Source organism: Equus quagga, chromosome 4, assembly GCF_021613505.1.
Source record: "Equus quagga isolate Etosha38 chromosome 4, UCLA_HA_Equagga_1.0, whole genome shotgun sequence".
In the NCBI taxonomy this organism is placed as follows: Eukaryota; Metazoa; Chordata; class Mammalia; order Perissodactyla; family Equidae; genus Equus; species Equus quagga.
The window spans coordinates 53,995,314-54,022,046 of record NC_060270.1 but is presented as its reverse complement, the minus strand read 5'-3'; positions in this window follow the sequence as shown (position 1 = coordinate 54,022,046).

The window sequence follows — 26,733 nt, the reverse complement described above, 5'->3', positions numbered from 1 at the left end:
AGAAATTAAAGTAATTTAGAGACAAAATGTCTTATATGTTTACATGTATTTGTAGACAAAATTTATATAAAACTGTAGGTTCTATCAAACAGCCATTCATATAAAAACTCAGAAAACTAGTTATAGAGGGGGATATCTTTAACTTGATAAAGAATATCTAAAAGAAAAAATCTGCAGGTAAATCATATTTAATGGTGGGAAAATAGATGCTTTCTTACCAAGATCAGGGAAAAGTAAGGATAACTCCTCTCACCACTTCTCTTTAGTAATATACTGGAAGTTCCAGCTAATGAAATAAGACAAGGAAAAGAAATAAAACGTATACAGATTGAGAAAGAAGAAATAAAACTTTGTTGGCAGATGATATAATGTCTATGTAGAAAATCCCAAAGAATCACCAAAAGGTCTATTGTAGCAAAGCTGTAGGATACAAGTTTAATATACAAAAGTCAATTGCCTTTCTGTATAGCAGAAATAAAAAATTGGAAGTTAAAGTTAAAAACACGATACCATTTACATTAGCAGAAAAAAATTGAAACAGGTATAAATATAGCAAAAATATGTGCAAGAATATTTGAGAAAAATCACAAAACTCCAATGAAAGAAATCATAAAATAAATGAAAACATTTTCCATGTTCATGGACAAGAAGATTCAATCTTAATAAAATGTCCATGCTTTCTAACTTGATCTATAGATGCCATGCAATCTCCATAAAAAACTTGCAATTTATTTTCTGGATATCAACAAACTGATTCTGAAGTTTATATGGAGAAGTAAAAGACCCAGAATGGACAACACAATATTGAAGAGAAGAATAAAGTTAGAGGACAGACACTACCCACCCTCAAGACTTACTATAAATCTACAGTAATCAAGACAGTGTGGTAAAAGAATAGATAGATCAAAATAACAGAGCAGGGTGACCAGAAATTGACCCACACTGATGTAGTCAACTGATCTTTGACAAAGGAGCAAAGACAATTCAAGGAGGAAGAAGAGAGTTTTTAATAAATGGTGCTGGGACCACTGGACAGCTGCATGCAAAAAAAATTAATCTAGACACAGCTTTTGGGTGTTATCCAAAAAAAAAAAAAACCTCAAAACAAACCATAGATCTAAATTTTAAATGCAGAACTAAAAAACTTCTAGAAGATAATAATGGTGAAAGTCTAGGTGACATTACGTTAGGAGACTTTTAGATATAATATGAAAAGCACAATCTATAGAAGGAAAAATTGATAAGTTAGGCTTCATTAAAATTAAAAACTTCTGCTCTGCAAAAGACACTGTTAAGTGAAGGAAAAGCCAAGACACCAGCTGGGAGAAAATGTTTGCAAAATACATATCTGATAATAGACTGGTATCAAAAATATGCAAAGAATTCTTAAAATTTAACAATGGGAAAATAACCCAACTAAAAATTTAAAAAGTGCTGTACAGACACATCACTAAAAAAGATATACAGATGGCAAAAAAGCATATGAAAAGATGCTCAACATCATATGTCATTAGGAAATCGTCAATTAAAACAGCAATGTCATATCACTACACAGCTATTAGAATAGCCCAAAGCAAAAGTACTATCAAAAACAAAGACTGGTGACAATGTGGGGCAACAGGAGCCCTCATTCATTGCTGTTGTGAATACAAAATGGTACGATCACTCCAGAAGACAGTCTGGTAGTTTCCTACAAAACTAAACATCCTATTTTATTATAATCCAGCAGTCATGCTCCTTGGTATTTTCCAAAATGAGTGGAAAACTTATATCCATACAAAAACCTGCACACAATATTTATAGTAGCTTTATTTATAATTGGCAAAACTTGAAAGGAACCAAGATGTCCTACAATAGGTGAAAGGATAAGAAAACTGTGGTGCTTTTATACAACGAAATATTATTCAGCGAAAGAAAAAAATGAGTTATCAAGCCATGAGAAGACATAGAACCTTAAATGCATTTTGCTAAGTGAAAGAAGCCAATCTAAAGAGGCTACATACTATATGATTCCAACTATATGACAATCTGAAAAAGGCAAAACTGGAGACAGTAAAAAGATCAGTGATTGCCAGGGAGTCAGATGGAAGGAAGAAGGAAGGGACGACTAGGTGGATTACAGGGGGTTTTTAGGGCAGTGAACCATTGTGTGTGATACTGTAACGGTGGATACATGTCATTATACATTTGTCAAAAACCATAAAATGTACAACACAAAGAGCAAAGCCTAATGTGAACTTTGGACTTTGGTTAATAATACTATATCAATATTGCTTCATCAATTGAAACAAATTTGCCACACTAGTGCAAGATTTAATAATAGGGGAAAAAATTGGGAGGAGAGGTATATAGAAACTATTTTCCTACTCAATGTACCGTTCTGAAAATCTAAATGTTATAAAAAATAAAGTCTTTGATTTAAAAAAGGTAATAACGGTATACCACAAGCTCCATATGCAAATTGGAAAACTATAAAATAAGTATGTTCTGTTTAAAAATATGGCCAGAGTATAATATGTTTTTGCATATGAAAAAATAACAGGAAGGGAGGATCAAGAAGAGAGAAGTGTGGACCAAACTGAGAAGGGCCTTACAAGTTCTGCTAAACATTAGAATTTAGATAGAAGCATTTAACGATCTGTTAAATATTTTTAAGTAAGAGAATTACAGTATCAGAATACTGTACTTACTAAATGCATCATGAAATTATAGATAACTACCATTATACATTTTTCACTAATGCTTTATACATAAACTGGAGTAGAATCGTCTTAGTCTTATGATGCAATTGTATTTTTAGCTTTTTGAGGATACGTAAGAAAATCATCCCGTTCTCCCTATTCTCTCATCCCCTGCTTAATAAAGGAAAAGAATCCCAAGGAATACACCTAAGGAACTCCGGAAAGAAATGAGTTTTGATACTTTGACTATACCAGCGGACCCCAGTTCCCTCCCTTTTAGTATTTACTTCCCAGTTTCTGGGCTTCAACTGCCCACTGCCACCCAGATTCCCATGGTGAAAGGCATGTGATTTCTTTTCTGCTTTTCACTGGTATAAGGTGTGTTAAACAAAAGAAGTGACAAGCAAAACTATGAGAAACTATCTTATAAATGATAAAATATGATCCAATCCAGAAAACATATATTTCTGATCTATTTTTCAGAACATTAAAATGCATTAATTCTTGCCTACCAGGAAATTTTAAAAAAAAGAAAAGCAGAATGAATTGATGCAGATTACTCCTCTGAGATGAATTTCTGGTACATTATAAATAGTTACTGGGGACAATATAAGATTCCTTGGGTAGAAAGTGAAACTCTTGTCGCTGGTACAGCTAGGCAGTTGCATAAATATAAACAGTTTAGATTTTGGCCCTGCCTCATCATTTCTATGAAGACAAGGAATATTTCACCATTTCAAGCCTTGGTACAATGCTGAGCAAAGTAGGCCCTCAAAATACTTTTTGTTAGCTGAATAATATTGCATAAATAAAATATCTAGACAACAATAATCGAGAAACAGATTAGTAATTAACATGTTGTTTACTTATGACATTATCTTCTATCATTTACAACAACTACTAAAAGGCACTGATTCCCAGACAATATCTCCAAAATAATAAAAAATGTAATTAAGGCTGTGATACAGATGGTGAACAAAGGCGTTAAAGAGTGGTGAGGGCCCTAAAATAACTCGTCAGTGATTAATGTCATGTGGCCTATCCACTTCCTCTTAAAAACATACTGCATTAGTTTTTTAAGGTTACTTAACAAGGTACAGAAGCTAAGTAGCCTAGAACATCAGTTTACTGTCTCACAATTCTGGAGGCTAAAAGTCACAGATCAAGGTATCAATGGGATTTGTTCCTTCTGAGAATTGTGAGGGAGAATCTGTTCCACGCCTCTCTCTCAGCCTACGGTCGTTTGCTGGCAGTCTTTGTCCTTGGCTTGTAGAGGCATCACTCTGATATTTGCCTTCATCTTCACATCACATTCGCCCTATGTCTCTTCACGTAATCTTCCCTCTGTGCATGACTGATCTGTGTCCAAATTTCCAGTTTTGATGAGAACACTAGCCATATTGGATTAGAGCCCACCCTAATGAACTCATTTTAACTTGTTTACCTCTATAAAGACCATATTTCCAAATAAGGTCAGAATCCAAGCTGCTGGGGGTTCCACATATCTTTTTTGGGGAACACTCTTCATCCCATAATAATATCATTTATTGCATCTTTATATTTGAAGAAGCAAGGCTATAGGAGTCCAAAAGGGAAGAACGGGCTCTTGACCTGGAGCCTGTGGAAGACATTCTCTCTCTGCTCCTGACTGACTGAACCACAGCAAGAACCCAAATTGGCAAAAGATCAACAAAAGGGTACTCTAGATGAGTAAGAAGGCTAGTGATGGCAAGGAACAGTATGGGAATCAAAGAATTAAGCAATTCAAAGCTTTAATTAAGAGGGCTCAGGAAGAATGGAACACATATTTCTTCCAGATAATTAGTCCTAGGCCGCCTCTCCCAGCCAGTTTTTGGGGAGAGCTGTTCCCGTAAGTCAAAGACTTGACTTTCTCACGGGGGAGAAGAAAACTCCTTGCCTCCTCTCCTCTGATTTATTTAAAAAGTCCTTTGGCATATATTTTCTCTTTTGATTTTCACAGATCCTTTATGAAAATTATTTACATACGTTAAGTTCAATCACCATAGTTTCCCTCAAATTTTGACAATTCTTTACAAAGAAAATAACCTCAAATAACGATTATTTAAAGCTTTTCAGTTTCAATATCTGCTTTGCTATATGTTCTAACCCTTTAGCCACTTGTTGCCCAACCCATGATGTTATAACTTCTGCTTTGCCATAAGAATCTGCATTCTTGGCCAAATCTGTTATTACTGGCTACTTGTTTTGAATTAAATTTTTGACTTTTATGGATATACCACTTAATCATTTTTTTAAATGCGACTAAACGTTCTCCATATTCTTTTATAATATTGTTTATTAGATATTTAGATATTTTTACCACAAAAAAAGAATAAGGAAAGAGAACATACATCACTAACAACTTCAAAACATTATATTCTTTTTCAGTTACTTTTAAAAGATTATAATCTTATTTACCCTCACTTTTATTCCCTTTAAGTAATTTACACAGACATTTCTAATTATTTATGATTTTAATTAAAATAAGAAATTTTATAAACTACTCAGATATCTAATTGCTGAAAAATATTTTTGGTTCAACTATATATTTTTTAAACAGTTATAAAAAATAGTTATTTTTTCCTTTTGAGCTGCATTTGTGGGCCATAATGATAGATAAGCATGATTAGGCAAAAAAATGCCACCAATTCATGTGCTGTTTTCAAACAAAAAGTATATTTCCTTCCATCTGTACATGGCTTGAGTTATTTTTTTTCTTTTAAATAAGTGATTCTGCTTTAATCATCATTTGAAAAGATTTTTAGCACTGTGTATGTTTTTTCAAATGTCTAAGCAATCACCAAATGTAGTCTTACTATTTAAAATATGAATCAGATCATATCCATCTCCTATTTCCCATTACAATTAGACAAAATACATTTTGATTTCTGCAACTTGAATCATCTTACCTGAAATGGCCTGTACCTACTTATCCCTCATCCTTCTTCCTATCTCCTCTTCACTCATCCCTCACCAGACACACTGGCCTCACTGATCTTCAAACACCAGACCCTGGCCCGTAGTTCAGGGCTTCCGCACACGCCAGTCCAGGCTACTACCACATCATTGCACGTTGCCTCCTTCTTATTCACTTCTCAGTTCAAACGTCATGTTCTCCTGAGAGATCCTTTGATAAGGGTCAGATTTATGTTCTGAAGCAAGGATAGGAAATAGACACCATGCCGTCTTCCATGTTCTCCATCTCTTCATTGCTCATTTGTTCTTTTTACCCAACTGTTAGAGAACAAAACATACTAGTAACAAGACTCTTGGGACTATAGGCTTGCCATTTCAGGCTAAAGTAGGATATTTACAAAATAAAAAGAAGCAGACAATGGACACAAATTTTGATTAACAGAAGAATGATTAAAAAATATTATGCAGTCATTAAATATCAAGACTTTAATAACAATAAAAATAATCATTATCATATTGTAAATAAAAAATGGAACGCAATAGGATGTTTCTAGTGCCTGTGTACCAGATACAAAGCGATTCATAACTACAATATGATTAAAAGAAAAACGCATTAAAGGTTAACTGTGGTTATCTGTGGATGAAAGAATTGTAGATGTTCTTACTTGTTGTTACAGTTGCTCAATTTCTATTATAATGAGCATGTGCTACATTTAACATAAAAATGCTTAGGCCCCCAAAGTATATTTCAACTCAAAAGAGTTTATATAGCTCCGTCAATCTAATAATTTTGCCTGAATACGCACGCTTACTTGAGTTAAATGTTTCATTTTTCAGAATTTATTCAAATGCATGAGGTTTAATTGTTGTACACACAATATTTGATAGTTTTCCCTGCATAAGCTCTAAAAAACTTTTTTTACATGGATGTCTATTACTTGATATTTACTTTATTTGCCTCATATGCTGCTGATGGAATCTCAGGAGTAGTATTGCTAGGTCAAAGATTAAGTAAATTTTATGGCCCTTAATAAACAGGGCTCAAGTGGACATTTCTCTTTACACATGGCTTTGTGCCCTCTTCCAACTTCAGTTTCTACCCAGCTTTGGTTGGTCATCATGATGACTGGCATCTTCACTGTCTCTTCAATACCACAACATGGTTTTGAGTAGAACTCTCTCTTGCCTTTAAAACTCTAGAAATTTTATTTCTTATTTGGGATGTAGCCCACAGTGCCCCATGAATTGTCCTTAGGGTCTTATTTTTTGCAGACTATAAACTACATTTGATCAACACACATAAAGCTCCTTTGTAAAAGTGTTTTCCTACATGACACTTTAATATTCTCAATTTTATCCTTCATTTTGCCTCCATCTTTAATTTATCTTCATTTATAAATAGACATAAAATTACTAATTATTTTATATTGCTTTCTAATGACTATTCAAAATTCCCTCTTTTGTTTTTCTGCTTTACATTTTTCTCTCCTTTCTTTTCATATCAGTCAACAATTGAAATTGGAGAGTTCTATACTTGGTTCTTTCCCCGTGTGCAGCTTTTAATCTTTCTATTTTTGGCTAAAATCATCAGAAGTTACTATCATATGTTAATTTACTCATTCACTTGATGTCTATTGAATCTTTGCGTACCATTTACTTTGTTAGTTCTAACATAATTTTAGTTTATGTTTACCACTTGTTTTTACTTCAGGCTTTATACATATTGATCTGAACTTCAAGATATCCTTTGAATTTTCTCTTCACTTTCCTCCAGAATACTCAGTTTTATCTCTCCCTTATTTAGCAAGTAATTATCTGACTCTATGTTAGTCTTCCCTTCTATTTCTTTTATATGCGTTAGGTATACGTAAACCATAATCAAAATATCTTGTTCTTTCACTCTATTTGTAAATATTTATATTTTAGGATCATCACTAACAAGGTGTATGTTTTCTGGAAATAACTGCTTTAGGTTTGTAGAAAGTGAGGAAAAATAGAACTTGTAAATGCTTATAGATGAAGTTTTGAATTACCATTTCCAAGATAAATTTAAAATCCATTTCCTTGGTAAGCTTACTCAATGATGCAGTTCTTTATTTCAATAATTTAGACTGCACCATGTCTATTCAACACATTCCTTTCTCAGGGGGCTTTGAGTGACAGCATACTATGATTTTGGATTCGAGGAATTAGGGAAGTAGAGGTGAATAAAGCCGAATTCTGTGCATTTACCAGCAGCTTCTAAACTCTTCACTAGTTTTCTGCTTCTATTTTCAATATATAAAAAATGTAGAAATAAAACTAATCCTGTACACTTGCGCAGATATTCCATGCAGGGGTCTTCAGGGTAGGTCTTTCTCCACAGGTCACCTGTAAGTAACTTCAATAGCACACGTGCTCACATGCACACACAAACACACACTAGCTTTCAGAATATAAAACAATACACAACTTTGCATGGCTACAAAACAGAATAGCTGGAACTGATTGTTCCTGAGCAATGCAATTATGTTATAGAAAAGAAAAGAAAAGAAGCTTAAAAGCCATGTATATTCTGTTTTCAAGTACAGATTCAAGGTCATATTCGTCAACTCATGTTTTTCCCCAAAATCCAAAAGACTATGTCATCTTGCTAGAGTATCTAAACAATGTGACTCAACGACATTGAGAGAGATTTTACTAGGTAGCAAAATGAACTTAAAACCATGACTGTATAAAATGTTGCTAATACTTAATTTTAAATCAAATTATTTATATTTACAGGTATTTAATTATTTATATTTTATTTTCTAAATTTCAAAAACCTAAGGATAGTATAATGGGAAATGATACTAGCCTTTTTGAAAACCTCCTCTGAGGGATACTGGTGTGGAGATACACTCCTTATAAGAGAGAGGGAAAGAGAAAAGAAAAAAGAACCCATGATTAAATTATCTTGGAAACAAACACACATTGTAGGTATAACATATTCAAATCTCTCAGAAATCCTAAAGGTTTATGAAATGTTTAATCATATAAAATTCATTTTCTTTCTTTGCTGAAAAAGGAAGCGACATTGAGGAATATACATGTCTGGCCAGTACCTATTGACTTTTTGTTCCTATCATATTGTAACAGATTCCCATGACAATATTCAAAGAATCAGAATAAAACTATTGTTTTTATATCCCAGGGAATCATTTGAGTAACAGATGGAAGTATTGTCTAGTACTCAATGGTAATAAAGAAAAATAGATTTTAATTCAAAATATTTTAATAGTTTGCTGTTACTCTGAGATGAGAAACTTTAGCCATCTATCTGCAAAATGGGAAAAAAGCCAGTATTTTTACTAAAATATGCTTATGATAATTTGGAAAGTGATACTGAATCACGATGTAATTGTAGCACATAGGAAATCATAATTGTAAGGCTGGTCAAATTTGACTATGAAAATAATCTGTTTAATCTAGGACATAAAACTAGGAATTTGAGAAAATGGGTTCCCTTGCCTTCCCGGAATTGGTACAACCCAAATCTAGGGAGAATAAGTAAATTTTAAGAAGGGGACTATATCAATATGCTACTAATTATGTTCTTTGAGACAATAATTTAACTACATATTAAAAGATATTATTATGGAAAATAGATTTAATAGACATAAATTTGAAAATCGCTCTGTAGATTTATTTATATGTTTCAATATTTCAAAGTTTCACAGTATATTTCACATGCTAATGAAAATTTTAATCTGCATAAAGAAGTTTTTACACAGAATTTTTCAATTTTTTCCCAGAATCATCTCCAGAAACAAGTATTCTGATTAACCATTGTTTGTTTATCAATTGTGTAGCTATGTTAGGTTAGACAACTATTCTTCTGTTTTAGTATCAAAAATTAAAAAACAGTCACACTTTATTACAGACTGTAAACCTACGAAAAGGATCTTTTTTGCCTTAAATATTTTGAGAAATGGACTCTATATATCTAATTCAGCACTGTATGATATTTTATTGCACATAAGAATGAAACAGTATAAGCAATCACAACTTGTTATCACAAGATATTTTTATTGTAAATCCTGACGTCACTCACACAGTAGAAGATATTGAAATACCACCCTCCTAGGGAATCACCATTTTGATTCTCAGCCATTTTTCACTATTAATGAGTAATCTAATTATTACTCATTGTTTGCTAATGTGACACTTTACTCAACACTATTGAAATTTTATTTAAGCATCTCTGAACTCTATCTATTTCTAGTAAACATTGGCCATGTATTAAGTACAAAATCACATCTCATAGGACCAAACATAGCTGATATAATAGCTAGAGGAAAGAAATTGCCTAAACAACAAAAAAAAGGAAATGGATTCTATCTCCGGAAACTTTAGTTACTTTTCCTTTTTGCTTCCTTAAACGTACTTTGAAATTTTTCTCCCTTTTTATTGGCATTAATGAGCATTACAGTGAAAATGGTATGTTTATATTGAAGTAAATTACCTACACAAGGTAAAAGAAGGTCTTAACAATCTGGAATTGGCTATAAAATAGCTCTAATTTGAAGTCAGGATAGTTATTCATGTGTTTTAACAATTCTCCTTTTCCTTAATGAAGTTAAATATAAGATATCTACCTTTTCTTAAAGACATTGTTGAATTCTTCCTGGCTTATTATACATTTGGTAAGGATGACCAGAGTGTTTTTGTCTGTAAACTGCTCTTTTGGTCTTTGAAAAGTCTGAGGCTTAGAGAAGTTAGGGAATTTATTTTTCTCAAGCAGTCTGAAAAGTAAAAATTATAGTCTTCTGTAAATAATTTGAAGCAACCTCTTGAAATTCAAGCCAGAAGTGCAAATATAAATAACTGAAATGAAATGCCATAAAACCTTTCATTTGCATTCTTGGTTCGGACAATTCACGAACGACTCGGAAAGTCTATGGCATGGCGATGTGCAACTCTACAGTGAAACAAATTTCAATCATACACATGCTGGAAGTCTTATATGTGGAAGCGGGGCATATATCTGGGAATTGAGCCTAGCTTCACACAGCATCACAAATTCACTGTGGCTCCCCTCCTCTCCCCTTGTGTCTGCTTCCTCCATAACTGTAATGTGGGGCTGAAGGATGTTACCCAAAATTTCATTCCATGTATAAATTTGAAAATTTTAATCCTGAGAGTGAGCTTACAATTTTTTGTTCCTGATAAAGATAAGAATTAAATAAACTCCTCTCTGAAAATAAGAAAAAACAATGTTGTACTAGGAAAACTGTAGTTATATGGTCATTAGAAGGCAAAATCAAAATTAAAAGGAAAGTGATTTTGTTTTCTTGTCACAAAAGTAAAAGACTAAAATCTTAATTAGCTTTTCTAACACTTTCCAAATGACAATCGAAGTAGATCATTTAAACTGTAGTGTGGTAACCCCTATAATTAGAAGCCTATACAGTTTTCTAAGATAATAGTTTTAAAATGATTAAGAAGAACAGAAAGAAGAGTATAAAAGCTATTGGAATTTTTATGCTCCAACATTAACACTAAAAATTAAATATTCAATCAAAAACAGTTTGTGGTGTTTTTATGCATATGTAATTACTGAGATCTCTAGAATGGTATCATCAAATGTAAATAACAGTCACTTCTGGGTGGTATAATTTGGAGTGATTCAAAATTTTTTCTTTTTGTAATTTTCTGCTTTGCTTGATTTAAAGAATAGCAATGCACTATATTTACTTAACTAAAAGACAATTAATTGAAAGTAACAAAAACTCTTTCTAATACCTTTAAAATATTTTATAGACATTGTAAAAATGATTTGTTTTTATTGTGAGCTTTTATCAGCCTCTGAATATAGTAGAAAGCCCAGGTTTTAAGTCAGTTGAGTTTCTTATAAAATTCATTTTTGACTGGGATGGGGATAGGGAGAAAATTCTCTCCATGAATTAACATCCTTCTCAAGCTACATCTAGACTTACAATGTAATCACAAGCTGTGCTTGAGGTTTGTATATTTTATACTCAGCTTTCATTTTTTGATAGACAAATGAATTAATGTAATCAGAAGGTATTCAATTTAAATTTAATATTCATGATAATAATAATTCCTAATAATAACACTGACTTCAGTTTATTCATCACCTCATGTGCCAGCCATGTGTTATCTCATAGGTGAATGTGTTTACGTTTTACTGTTGAAGAAAGGAAAAGTTAGAGGATTAAGTAATTTAGTAAATGTATACAGGCAGTAAGTGATACAATAATAAGGATTTAAATCCATGCCCACAAACTCTTGCATGTATTATTATTTTAACATTTTCTCCTGAAATTAAGACAAGAATAGATATGCTAATTAAGCTCTTTCTGTGGATCAGACTTTCTTTAAAGTATTTTCACAGATCATTTCCTTTAATCCTTACAAATATACAAGGTAGATACTATTATTAGCCTTTATTCCAGATAAAAATAATTACATAATTTGTCCAAAGCCATACAGGTAATATTCCCAATTATGCTTGTTGATATTCAATACCACACCTGTCTTTCTAAATTCTCACCAGAGGAGCATTAGGCCTATAAACCTTTGTCAGTTTCTTGCCAAAGAGCTCCTGTTCGAGAAGCTTATGTTGGACCTAGAACCCAGGAGAGAAATCGTTCTTCCATGGCGACAGCCCTGGGCTGGACATGTCCATCTTCAGAAAGTAGATGTGAGGTTTTTCCTGCAGTGATCAGGCATATCCCTGAGACAGTGTTACAGATTTCACTCTACATATGTACATTATTAGTGCTTCTCTTCTAAAATGCTACTTATAGATTCCAAAGTTCTGTACATGAAAAAGGCAATTCTGAGTGTCATTTGAGGTAATACTTTACATATCAGTGTAGTAGTTTTCTACCGCTGATGTAACAAAATACCACAAACTTAGTGGGTTAAAATGACACAAATTTGTTATCTTACTGTTGTGGAGATTGGAAGTCTGAAATGAGCCTCACCAGCTAAAATTCAGGTGTCTGCAGAGCAACATTCTTTCTGGAGGCCGCAAGTGAGAATCTATTTTCTTTTGTTTAGCTTCTGGAAATTGTATGTGTTTCTTGTCTTGTGCCCCCTTCCATCTTCAAAGCCAAAAACAGCCAATTACATCACTCCAACACTGACTCTCTTCTGCCTCTCTCTTCCGCATGTAAGGATCCTTGTGATTACACCAGGACTACTCAAATAATCTGGATAATTTTCTCATCTCAAGGTCAGTTGATTAGAAATCTTCATTTCTTCTGCAACCTTAATCTTCCTTTGACATGTAACCTAACATGGTCATAGGTTCTTGGGATCAGGACACGGACATTTTCAGGGGGCCATTATTCTGCTTACCACAATTGAGTATCATACTAGACCAAAGCTTAAGGTTTCAGATCACAAACATTTAACTGGATGACTATCTGAACTGTGGTCTTGTGTTTGAGCAAATATCCCAAGTTTTTCCAAAGAAATAATGTGTTTGCTACTGTAGTTTTGTGATGGTAGCTGTGGCAGTGTTTGGGTATTTGTGGGGATTTCACTGTTATAAGCATAGAATGTAGCATGCAGCTTCCAAAGTTTTCATATTATAACATTGTTTCTAGCAAGGAAAATGTTGTTCTCTTTATAGCAAAGCCTATTTTAAAAGTTAATTTTTGAAAACATAAGACACATTTCTGAATCCCATTTTAAAACAATTTACACCTATTAGGATGTGTTGAACTGAAAAAGGAAGCACTCATATTTTTAGTCTATCAAATGAAATGTTTCCTGTATTTTGATGTTTCATACAAGTGAGAATGTTCCTTGGGTCAACTCAATTTTACCACATAAGTGGCTACTTAAATGCAGAAACTCATCAGTGCCAAGGTAAATAATACTGATTTCTGTTTCCTTATAAGATACATCACTTAAAATAGACAAAAACAGAGAAATGGAGTGCCCGGGGAATGCCCATGCTAAATAACAAACATTCTATTAGAGGAAACACTTTCTCTTCTGCATGTTAGGGCATCAAACAAGGGTACTTTGTAGCCAAACAGCTGAGATTCTAAAACTGCCCTGCTGTTTCCTTGTTACCCGAACTTAACAGTCAGCTTCCTCATTTTTAAAATAGAGGTAAAAATATAAACTTTAAGTGTTGTTGAGGGATGTGGAATGTCTCTAAGGTTAGTTGACATATTTTTGCCCTGAGACCTTGCATGTTGATTTTAGAGACAATTTTGCTTCCAAATTCTCAGGATTTGCCTTACTATGACATCTATGTATTGATAATAAGCTTATCATTTTAACTAAATGCACTGGATGAAATTTAAGGGTAAACATATGGTAAATGCTATTTAACATTATTATACTTCTAGATAATTATTCTCCCAAATAACTATCATATATTGTGATTGTGACTTTTTTGTATATTATATCACATTCATCTATTTAAAGTATGAATTCCATCCAGGTGAGCTATAATTTATTTCCCAAACTTACTAACAAGAAATGTGATACCAGTTGATAATAAGTACAAAGTCTACAGCGACAATGGCACAAAAGTACAGTAATATGTGTTTTCTTTCCCAGTTAAAATATTTTATTGTGGTCTCATTTTTAAAGTAAAATGATGTTAGTAAGTGGTCACTACATACTATCATAAGTAAGCCAATATTTGTATCTATAGTAAATAGAAAGTTACATCAAAGAGCCTTAAAATACCTACTAAGGTGACGTTAAAAACATGAATAGCATGATATGTCACAGGAGGAAGAGCTTAACCAGATATGTGGCAGGAATGCAAGTCAGCAATAACACGTAAAAGCCCTGGATGATTAAGGGAATAATTATTTGATCAAAAGGCTGATCATTTCAAGTCCTACATGATATGTCAATTTTAGAAAGGAACAAACCTATATTCAGCTATCTGGAGAATTTCCCGAATTATTGAAATATCTAACAATATGATGAAGGGCTAAAAAAAAAAACAGACAAGAAGCAGAAGAAAAAGCATTTTATAAAAGAACAGACTTCAAACAATTTCTGCAAACTTTGACTTGGAAAAAAAAGTCCAAAAATTTCATTATAAGAAAATATAAGGTGAAAAATATTTAAATGTTGAGAAATGATGTATTTTGGTCTGTGTAAAATTTAAGAAAAACATATGAATGAGCAACTTTTAACCATAGTACTCAGAAAGCACAAGATAACACACACTCCCCCAAGAGAGATTGTGAGAGAATTTGTTTATTGATTAGCTCCTTACTTCATTCACTCTCTGGAATCTAAGAATTGTATCTTGAAAAACAAAACATATTATGGGCTAATAAAATAATATTTAATTACCCCTAATGTTATAGAGCCTATATTAATTTTGAAACACGCATCCATAAAATGCTACAACAACCCAAAGATAAAAGCACCTCAATCTCCTCTGTAATCTTTCAACTTCTCAAAAGATGAATCTCAATGTTTCCTACCTCACTGAACCAAAAGATGTCCCAAGGAGAGAGTCCTTTGTGCGTGGTGCATAGCCATTCACAGCCTTTGATGTAGGTGAAAATATTAACTTCAAATCCACTAGGTTAAACATATTTTGTTCCCTGCAGAAAGCATGACACCAATTAGCTTGCCTCTCCCTTATTCTTGGATTTATCCTCACCTAATATGACTTTCTCAAATCTATGCAAAAAAAAAAAAGCCATTTTCTCTGTTTTTATTTATTAAAAATTCTACCTATTTTTCCTAATATATCACCCAACCAGCCATTATTTCTATTTATGCCATATAAAAATTTGCCATTTGAATGACTTGTTAATCAGAGGAAAATACATTGGGTATGAATTCATTTCATGTTGCATATGAGGGACAAATTTAAACGAAAACAGAAATGTGCACAATATTTTACATAGCTCAGATTTAATTTCCACAGAGTCGCCTCTTACACTTTCATATTTTTGTATTGTTCTAATCTTTTTAATCTCAAATTACTTAGAGGAATAATTGATATATAGAGTAAAAATTAATTTGCTAATAGTGGAATCTTGCTTAATATATATAATAAGACAATTTATTTAGATATAAATCCCAGAGAAACTAATACTGGAAAGACAATGAAGATTACTAGTACCATCAATGAGGCAAAAGATAGAAAGGAGAAGCTGAAGGAAAAGAATATGAAACTCACAGATCTGGTAGCTTTTCTACAAAGGTGCTGCCATCATTTTGCCACTCCTCCATGGAGAGAGTCTATTCCTTCATCTCCTTGAGGCTGGGTTGGTCTGTGACTTTAACTTATTGTATCACTTCCTCAGGGAGCTCTGTGCTTTCACATAAGAAGTCCGAGCAACTCTTCTGTAAAGAGAGGTCATGGGGATGAACAATGAGATCCCAAACGTAAGTGAAGATGTCATCTTGGATTTACAGTCAATTGGGCCTTCAAATGACTTTAGTCTCAACCTACATCTGACACATCTCGTGACACACTGAATGCAGGCTCATGAAACCAGGAAAGATAATAAAATTATTGTTCTAAATCACAAAATTTGGGAGTGATGTTTTACATAGCAACAGATGAACAAAACAATAGGTACCACCACTTTTCTTTGGGACTGAAACCAAGAAATGTAGAGAGAAGATGGAACATAAAAGTCATGGGTAAGCAGAGGCAAAAGTAGGAAGAGAAAAGCCATTGGTAGTCACACAGAAGGGAGGGAGAGTGGCAGATTTTTAAAGCTGCTAATTCTCTGAGTCTGCCAGTTCTCCTTTCTTTCGCCTATGCTCTCTTGTCTACCTGTGCATCTTACCCCACTTTATATACAATAAAGCCCAGTGCCTCAGTCAGTCTCTTGCAGTCTGAAAGAATCTAACCGAAGACAAAAATATCTAGATTAATCAAAGTTGAGTGCCAAAGCTGTTACAATAAGAATCTATCAATTCCTTTTGGAACTGTCTCAAATACAGTGTGTAGGAGACTTGAAAGTAACTCTAAATAATTCTCCTTATGACCAATTCCCAATTCCCTGCAGTTCGCAGAGGCCCACATCCCATAGTCATCCTAGGATTTATCGGAGTTCAAGAGGGGAAATGAGTAACAAGTTCAATAATTCCTAAGAGGGTTAAATTCACTAAATTTAGTGCCATGTTGGCAGATTATATTTAGAAAAGCTAATAGTAGATTTAATCTTCAAAAGTGAATCAAATATAAATAAATTTCTATTCACACATATTAACCCTTTAAGTAAAGTTATAGAAACCTAAATTAGGGGTCTACTATATTCTGTTATATAAGTTAATATTAGAAATTCACTTTTCAGGCATTTATATATATTCTTCTGCTGCCAATAAAGTCACAGTACACAGAGGAGTATAGAAAATATGTAATGAATAGAGTTTAGCAGTGGAAGTTACTGTGTTTGAAATTATTTCTAGCCATCAAACTATCAAGTAATGTCAAAAAATATAACAGCACTGTTTTCAGTGCTAAGAGAGAGATAAGAATTTTTAAGTATACGTGAGATTAAAATTATTTTTTAGCATTTAAGGGTCCTATTGCCATTTTTATAAGAAAATTGTGTTGGGTAATGTAAATACTGTAAAAATTTATTTATTTATTTTGAGTAAAATTTTCCCTTTATTGCCATCAAGACAAGTAGGAAACTTTGCCACGAGTCTAAGTGAGGTGTTTTTTGAAATTTAATGTGGTCATATTTTCACCCACAAACTAATAAATCAAAGCTAACTTTTTATAAAGAAGACAAATCTAGAGAAGCATATGAAAGCAAGAATATTCTGAACAGATGATAGGCATTCATTCAAAACAGAGTAGACGACTATGAAGAAATTCCGAACACAGGTAAATCAGTTACAGTCGATGCAACATGAGAAAGTCTCTCAGGATCAATTCTATATTTGTTATGCCTTCTATAGCAAGACATAATTGTAGAACATTGGTGATTGAAAAGAGCAATAGGAAAATTCTGTCAAAAGAAGAATATCTAGTAGGAAATAAAAGACATAAAGTTTGAATAGCTGATTTAAATTTAAGATATATATCAGTTAGATAGATGGATGAATTAATTCATTGATCACTCCATCATATGAATAATTATCAAATGAAAAATGTACACAATAACTGGAGAAATTGAAATATGTTTTAATTGATTTAAAAAGATACATGAAAGGGCATGAAAATGTGGTGAAGACTGGGTGTTCTCGAAATCCAACTCAGAAGACAGCGCACAGATTCAGACATAGAAAGATGTCTCTCAGTACACAATTACTATGTGCCTGGTACAGTCAAAGTGCCTTTCATGCTGTCAATAAGCTGACGAAATAGGTTCCAGCCTAACCACCACCGTATAGACGAGGATTTGTAAGCTTAAGCGAGGCTACATAGTGTATTAGTAAAGAGTGTGGTATCTAGAGTCAGATGGATTTCATCTCCGGTATTTACTAGATATATGACCTTGGGCAAGTTATTTAATTTTCTATTTCTTACTTCCCTCATTTATAAAATGGAGATGATGATATTACATAGCTATTAAATGTTAATGAAGAAAAATTAAGATAATATTTGTAAGGTATGTCACACAAAGTCAATATTTCAACTATTAATATAGCCTATGATCATATATCCGGTATTGTGAAACGTGTATTTGATATAGGCATTCCAACTTCACAGCCACTGTCCTTAACTCAATATGTCATAGTTTCTCCTCAGATTGCAGAAAGACTTTCATGATAGGCTAACAGTATTAGACTTGAATTCTGTCAGAAAGAAATAGGAAATCTTTCAAGTATGCTGAGAAGAATATAAGGAAGCACGAAAGTAGAGTTTGAGAACAACTTATCTGGAGGTCATGTTCAGAGAAGACTGGATGCTCAGGACAGAGAGATTGAAGGTACAGAGGCTACTTAAGAAGTAATTTAATGATGTCAACTTATGGTGACGAGGATCTTATTTAGGTCATTGTAATTATGAAGAAAAGAAGGGAGAAAATTGGCAACTACACTGTGCCAAAAAGGCTGGACGGATGAGTTGGAAGAGACTGTAAACACATGAAAAATGACACCAAAGTTTTCAAGAATCTGAGAATGGAACTGTGGCTTATTCAATGAAAGAAAGTTAGGAAGGGGGACTGTTTGGGGGAAATGTGGGGATATATGTGCTCTGTGACCTGTGAACATCTTTCTGATCCTCATTTTGTGAGATGTTAGATGTTAGATATTCAATTTCTAATTGTGTAAGCTTGAGAAGACTAAAGGACATATTGATCTGACCATTTGCGTAATTTAAACGGTGATGGTGGTGGAAATAGAGTATATAAATAGATTTGTTTCTTATGTATCAAATAGCGACAGTGGTTTATAAAAGAAGCTGAAACATCACATGGAGGGCAAATGAGTAGTTAATGCCGGGTATTTGAGAGAGTAATTTCACAACTTATGTGCTTTATGATTTTTGAGCCATATGACTCCATTACTACATAAAACTGAATTTTAAAAAATATACCTCAAAGGCAGATTGAAACATGAGTTTGGAATTGAACAGAAAAATACATGGGAGATATGGACATGGATAGTTGATTTCATCAAGAGCATACTTGAAACCAAGAAAATGGATAAAATCGTCAAGAGAGAAAATGCAGAAAGAGACCAGTAGAAGACTATTAGTTGAAACTACCAACATATTTGGAGCAAATGATTTCTAAAAAGAAGGCTCTATCAGGATTTTATCGTGTGGTGTCATACAGTTTTAAGAGCAAGTGTAAGTACATCTATATCTACGTTCTACAGTTAATGCCATAAAAGAATCTTTATCCTATACATAGCAATTACGGTTATGCAGAATGGTGGGTCAGGCCTTTTTCATGTGATAAGACAGACACTTCTCCAAGAAAGAAAATATAGAAGTTAAATTGAAGTCATCAAACATATTTCTATTTATCCCATCTGATGAATCCCTCAATTTTTTAGTACACATTGAAAAGTAGATATAGGAATACACATACACAAAAAGTTAAGTGCAGAACTAAATGAATTTTCAAAAAGTGAATTCACCTTTGGAACTAATAACCTGATCAAGAAAAAGAATGTTACCGCACACAAAAACCATGATTGTGCCCCTCCAGTCACTCTGACTCTCTTGACTTCGATCACCATCAATTGGTTTTGCCTCCCTTTTATTCTTCATGTATGTGGCATCACATTGCATGTTTACAGACTTCAGTTTTTGAGAAACACATACATCTGTGTAACTGCCACCAAAATAAAGATACAGATCAATTCCATCATCCCAAAATATTTCTCTGTGCTCCATTGTAGCCAACCCCTTCCCCCACCTCCTGTTCCTGACCATTCTATTCTGTCTTCTGTCTCAAAGTTTTCCCTTTACAGAGTTTCAAAAAAAATGAATAATTATGGACTATGTGTCCTTCGAGTTTGTCTTCCTGCACTCAGTGTAGTGCATTAGAGTTTCTTTCATGGATTTACAGGTCTCAGTAGTTCATTTCTTTTCATGGATATATGACAGTTTATTTATCCATCTCCAAGTAGAGCTTTATTTGGTTTTCAGATTTGGCAATTACGAATAAAGCCACTGCAGCATTTGCATAAAGGTTTTTCTGCGAGCACAAGTCTTTATTTAACTTGGATAAATACATACTAATGAGATTGTTGGCTCACATGACAGATGAATACTTAACTTTTTAAGAATTCCAAACTGCTTTCCAAAGTGACTATACCGTTTTGCCTTCCCAACAATGTTTAAGAGGTGCGGCTGCTCTGGAACCTTGTCAGCATTCGATAAATGTCAGTTTTTAATTTTATTTTAGCCATTCTAGTGTGTGTAGTGGTATCCCATTTTGGTTTAATTGCATTCCCTAATGACTAATGATGTTGGACATCTTGTCAAGTGCTTATTTGCCATCTATATACATTATTTGGTGAAATGTTACTAAAGTCTTTGTGCATTTTTTGATTCATTTATTTTCTTGTTATTATGTTTTCAGAGTTCTTTATATATATTTGGATAAATGGTCTCTATCAGATACGTGACTTCTAAATATTTTCTCTCAGTCTGTCACTTGTCTTCTTCTTTGTGCAGTATTTTTGGCAGTGTAGAAGTTTTTATATTTTATAAAAAGAAATTTATCAATTTTTTCTGTTATGTTGTGTTTCTGATGTCATATCAAACAAATATTTGACTAATCCAAGGTGACAAAACATTTTCCTATATTTTCTTCTAGATGTATAATTCTTATATCCTTTCCGTTTAGGTCCATAAGCTATTTTGAGAGTTAATTTCTGTATGTGGTGCAAGAGATGGCTTGAGGTCTATTTTTTTACAAATGGTTGACCAAGTATTCCATAATCATTTGTTGAAAAGACTGTCATTTTGCTATGAGTTGCATTCCACCTAAATAAAAAAAATTAATTGACTCTTTATGCGTGGGCCTGCTTATTTGCACTTTTTCACATTAGTCCTTTATACACTGTCCTGTACATGTGTACATATACTTATATAAGTCACACAGACTTTCTCCACAGAAGATGTAAAAATGGCCAATAAGTATCTGAAAAGATGCTCAACATCATTTGGGAAACGCAAATCAAGACCACAATGAGATATAACTTCACACCCACAAAGATGACTATAACCAAAAAGATAGACAATATCAAGTGTTAGTGAGCTTGTGGAGAAATTGAAACCTTCATACACTGCTAGTGGGAATGTAAAATAGTGCAACTACCTTGGAAAACAGTTTTGAAGTTTCTCAAAATGCTAAACATGGAGTTACTATATCACCTAGCAATTCCATTCCTAGATATACACCTAGGAGGAATGAAAATATATGTCTTGTACACAAACCTGTATGCACTTACTACAGTAGCATTAGTTCACAATAGCTAAAAAGTGGAACTAATCTACATGTTTATCAATCGAAGAATGGATCAACAAATGTGGTATATCCATACAATGGAGTATTATTCAGTAACAAAAGGGAATGAATGAATTACTAATACATGTTACAATATAAATGAACCTTGGAAACATTATGCTAAGTGAAAGAATCCAGTCACAAAAGATCATATACTGTCTGATTCCATTTATATAAAATGTACAGAATGGACGAAACTGTAGATAGAAAGTAGATTAGTGGTTGCCAAGGGCTGGGGGGAGGGTAGAATGAGGTGTGGCTGCTAATGGGTTTGGAGTATTTAGGGGGGTGATGAAAACAATCTAAAAGTAGATACCAGTGATGTTTGCACAACTCTGTGAATATATTAAAATCCACTGACTATGCACTTTAAAAAACAAATTTTATGTTATGTCAATGGTATCTCAATAAAGCTGTTATAAAATGTATTAACATTTGCAAAAGTGATATAAACCGAGGCTGGCCCCATGGCCTAGTTCTGCTTCAGTGACCCAGGTTCATGGGTTCAGATCCTGGGCGCAGACCTATGCCACTTGTCAGCCACGGTGTGGCAGTAACCCACATATAAAATAGCGGAAGATTGGCACAGATGTTAGCTCAGAGCTAATCTTCCTTAGCAAAAAAAAGGAAATAAAAGAAATTCATACAAACTGAAAATCAATAGACTCAAATTTACTATCAATATTCTGTCAATCTCCCATTTACCCTGTAAGAAATGTACACATTTCATCTGAGAAAATAAGAGATTTATTATGAATCCCTCTTTATACTTTCTCCTAGGCATAAACAAATGTGTTTATTCAAAGGCAGAATAACTTGCTTGTTGATATGTAAATTTTTTTTTTCATCTGTTTCAGGTCCTGAAGGCCACTCAGCTTTAGCTGACACAGGAGTCTGCTTTGTGTCTTCAGCAGTATGGTTCCTTCCATTGGTTCTCTGCACTGACGTCTCTGCCTAGAAGCCCAGCATTGAGTCTCCTGTCAATTTCAGTGGGCACAATGAGACAGTTTCACCCTCTAAGAACTAAAAGAATCTCAGGAGTGCAAGCTCATCTTCTCTTTCCATGTCTACAGCTCCTCATCCGTCTTGTTGGCCTTATACTGAAAATCAATTTCCTCATAAAATTCCCACTGGATTTCTTCATTCTCATCCCATAGTATAAAATGTCCTTGTCTTCACTTTGGGCTTTTATGCACTATAGTTGGGAGAACAGTGCATAAGATTACTATTTTCTTTTTTTTACCTTTTTACTGGCAATTTTCTGGATGCAGAAAACAGTAAGACATCTATATTTCATCCTTTATATCTTATTCTCTTCTTGTCTAATTCTAGACAAAGAATAAGCTTTATTGATTGATTTATCTTCTCTCTCATTAAATCCTCAAGAACTTAATAAAGTTTTGAAATTCATTCTTCTTCTTATTCTTCTTTTTTAGTACTTATTCAACACATTATTAGCACTCACAATATTAGCACCAACAGTGGAATAGCACCCACAATTAGCACCCATCAGTACACATAATGTCTACTGATTTAGATATTGGACACTGGAAGAAGGAAGGCAACCAGTTCTTTGGCCTCAAAAGCCCATAATCTAGTTATAAAATACAAGTAGCCAATTTCAATTTCAAGTTAATGTAATACAGGAAATACTATGAGCACATGGAGGAAGAGAGAATTAATTTTGTTTTGAGGAGTTAGAAAGTCATACCCATTAATCTGACAGAAGTTTAGCTATTTTATGATAACAGAGGTTTGTTGAGAGAACAAGGCAGAAAGAACCAGCCTTCTAGGTAGTGAGGGTAGGAAGAAACAAGATGAGTGTGAGAGACTAAGTTAAAAGTAAACCTCTTTACCAAAAAATAAGGTATATCTGGCCCTGGGAGAATTTGCTTTGATAGCCTGAAGTTCCCCAAGGTAAGTCAGTTCTTCCTTGCCCAGAAAGGGAAAGTCGATGTGTCAGTTAGAGACATTATAAGGTTAAACAGCAGTGGCATAGAGCAGAGGCATAGATGGCATCAGGTTGTTTAGGAGTGACGAGTATAGGAATCTCACTTTTATGTGGACAGCTACAATTAACATATCATTCCCTTTTTAAATGTATATCTAGAAGTCTTCACATTCTTGTATATGAAATATGACATTGAAAACTAAATACAATTGCTATAGTGATAATCACATTGCACCAATTAGCTTTATATTTAACGCTAACATATTTTAACTAATTTCATCATAGAGACCAAAATTTCTAGTTACAAATTGACTTAGGCCCCACAAAAAGTATTGTCAATTAGAAGCTTGACCAGGACAGACAAGATCTCCAATTGTTTGCTGTCATAATGAAAGTTGATGCCTTTTATATAAATAATTTGTTTTCTTTTTCCTAGGAAATGGAATTAACGAAATAAGACTAAGCCTACAATTGGTAAAAAAGCAAGTCACTTGTACTATCCCAGAGAAGAGGTGTTTGCTATTTTTGTGATTTGGAGAGTCTTTTTATTTTCTGTTCTCAAAAATGATTACGGAGTGGTCTTGTTCTTGTCTTGGTCCATTGTAGTTACAGCACGACCTTGTCTGATGTCAGCGTTCTGTGAAAAATGTTTATTTTCAACAGAAAATCATCATGGCCTGATAAAGTCAAGCCAACTCCAAGCTGACAGTGCTCAATGATTAACTTTTTTCTTTCCCAAGAACAATCAGTAGATATGCTTTCATATACTTCTTTGTGCACTTCTGTGAGAGCATCTCAAGGTGGAACTATGGGTCAGAGGGAATATAGAAACTTAATTTTACTGAATACTGCATGATTGTCCTTCAAAAATGGTGGCACTCATTTATAATCCCATCTGTAGTGACTATGGATTCCTTGGCAGCACCTGGTTTTCTAATTTATAATCTGTCAATTCCCCTCAATTGCTATAATATTTCTTGGAAGAAGACTTAATTTATCATTATTATTATTATCATTTGTTGTTACTGCCATCAGGTCAATTCTGACTCCTAGCGACCCTGTGTATAGCACAGTGGAACCCTGCCTAGTCTTTCTTTGCCATCCTCTCACCTTCTGGCGCTGTATCAGACAATGCTGCACTGCTAGTAGGGTTTTCATGCCTACTTTCTCTTGAGAGTGGTTGGCCAGGTTCTTCTTCCTAGTCTGTCTTAGTTTGGAAGCTCTGCTGAAACCTGTCCACCTGAGTGATCCTGCTGGTATTTGAGATACTGGAGACATAGCTTTCAGTAACACACAGCTGCCACAGTGTAGCAACCAACAGATACTGTGGAGTGGTTCCCTGATGGGGAAACAAGCCTGGGCCACAGCAGTGAAAGCACTGAATCTTAATCACTAGACCACCAGAGCTGGCTATTATTATCATTACTAATGTCATTATTATCATTATTAGTTTTCACTGGTCCTCTTATTCTGAGTTATGAATTATCTTAAATATTCCATCATAACAATATTCTAATTGTTTTCTTTAAAAATTTTTTTTTACCTTTTGACCCACTTCACCCATTTCTCCCACACTCCCTCCCACCAACCCACTTCTGGCAACTACCAATTTATTCTCGGCACCTATGAGCTTGTCTTTTTTGTTTTTTGGGGTTTTTTTTAGGTATCCCATATAAGAGAGAGCATACGGTATTTGTCTTTCTCTGTCTGACTTATTACACTTAGCATAATGCCCTTAAGGTCCATCCACGTTGTCACAATGGCAAGATTTCATTCTTTGTATGGCTGGATATAATATTACATTGTGTATATATATATGTGTGTATATACACACCACAATTTATCCATTCACCCATTGATGAACACAGGTTTTTTTTTCCATATCTTAACTATTGTAAATAATGCTGCAATGAACATAGGGGTGCACATATCTTTTCAGGTTAGTGCTCTCATTTTCAGTGGATAAATACCCAGAAGTAGAATTGCTAGATTATACGGTAGTTCTATTTGTAATTTTTTGAAGAACATCAATACTGTTTTCCATAGTGGCTGCATCAATTTCCAACCCCACTAACAGTGCACAAGTCTTTACTGTTCTCCACACCCTCTCCAACACTTGTTATTTCCTGTCTTTTTGATAATAGCCATCATCATCATTGTTATTGTTTTTCTCAGTCCTTGTATTCTGAGTTATGAATTGTCTTGAATATTCCATTATAATAATATTCTAATTTTTTAATTACAAAAGAATTATACTAAGTTACAGATAATAGTTGATAAAGTAAATTCAAAGCAACTTAAGTGTTAAAAAATATCAGTGAGGGGCCGGCCTGGTGGCGCAGCGGTTAATTTCCCACGTTCTGCTTCAGCAGCCCAGGGTTCGCTGGTTAGGATCCTGGGTGCAGACATGGCACCACTTGGCAAGCCATGCTGTGGTAGGCAACCCGCATATAAAGTAGAGGAAGATGGGCAGGGATGTTAGCTCAGGGCCAGTCTTCCTCAGCAAAAAAGAGGAGGACTGGCAGTAGTTAGCACAGGGCTAATCTTCCTCAAAAAAACCCACAAAAAACAGTGAGTACTATTTTAGACCATGATTTAGAGAGTCCTCCAACCTAAATGAATGTGCTAGGATGATTTATTCAACTAACTAAATAGAATAGACAGCAATATTTTTTCTTCTACATATAAAGCAAACCTAGGAAAAGAAATTTGGATTTCTACCCTGGACTGAATATTTATGTTCCCTTCAAAATCACACATTGAACCCCTAATCCCCAATATAAGGGTATTTGGAGGTAATGCCTTTGGGAGGTAATTAGGTCATGAGGGTGGAGCACTCATGCATGGGATTAGTGCCCTATAAGAATAGACGTGAGAGAACTTGTGTCCTTTCTCTTTGCTCTCTGCATGTGCGGATACAATGAGGAGATGGCTCTCTGCAGGTTAGAAAGAGGGCCCTCACCAGACACCCAATTTGCTGGTTTGAGATCAATCTTTATCTCAAGTTCTTGATCTCAAACTTCTCAGCCTTCAGAACTACAAGAAATAAATATTTATTATTCAAGCCAGTCTATGGTAATTTGTTACAGCAACCCAAACTAAGACAATTTCCTTTTGTAAAATAAAGAAAACATACATTGTATATACTTATGCACATTTATTTTCTCTTTTGTAATTAAATGTACATACTAAGAAATAATTAAATCTGATGACAAATGTTGGTGCATAACTTAAATCTACTAAG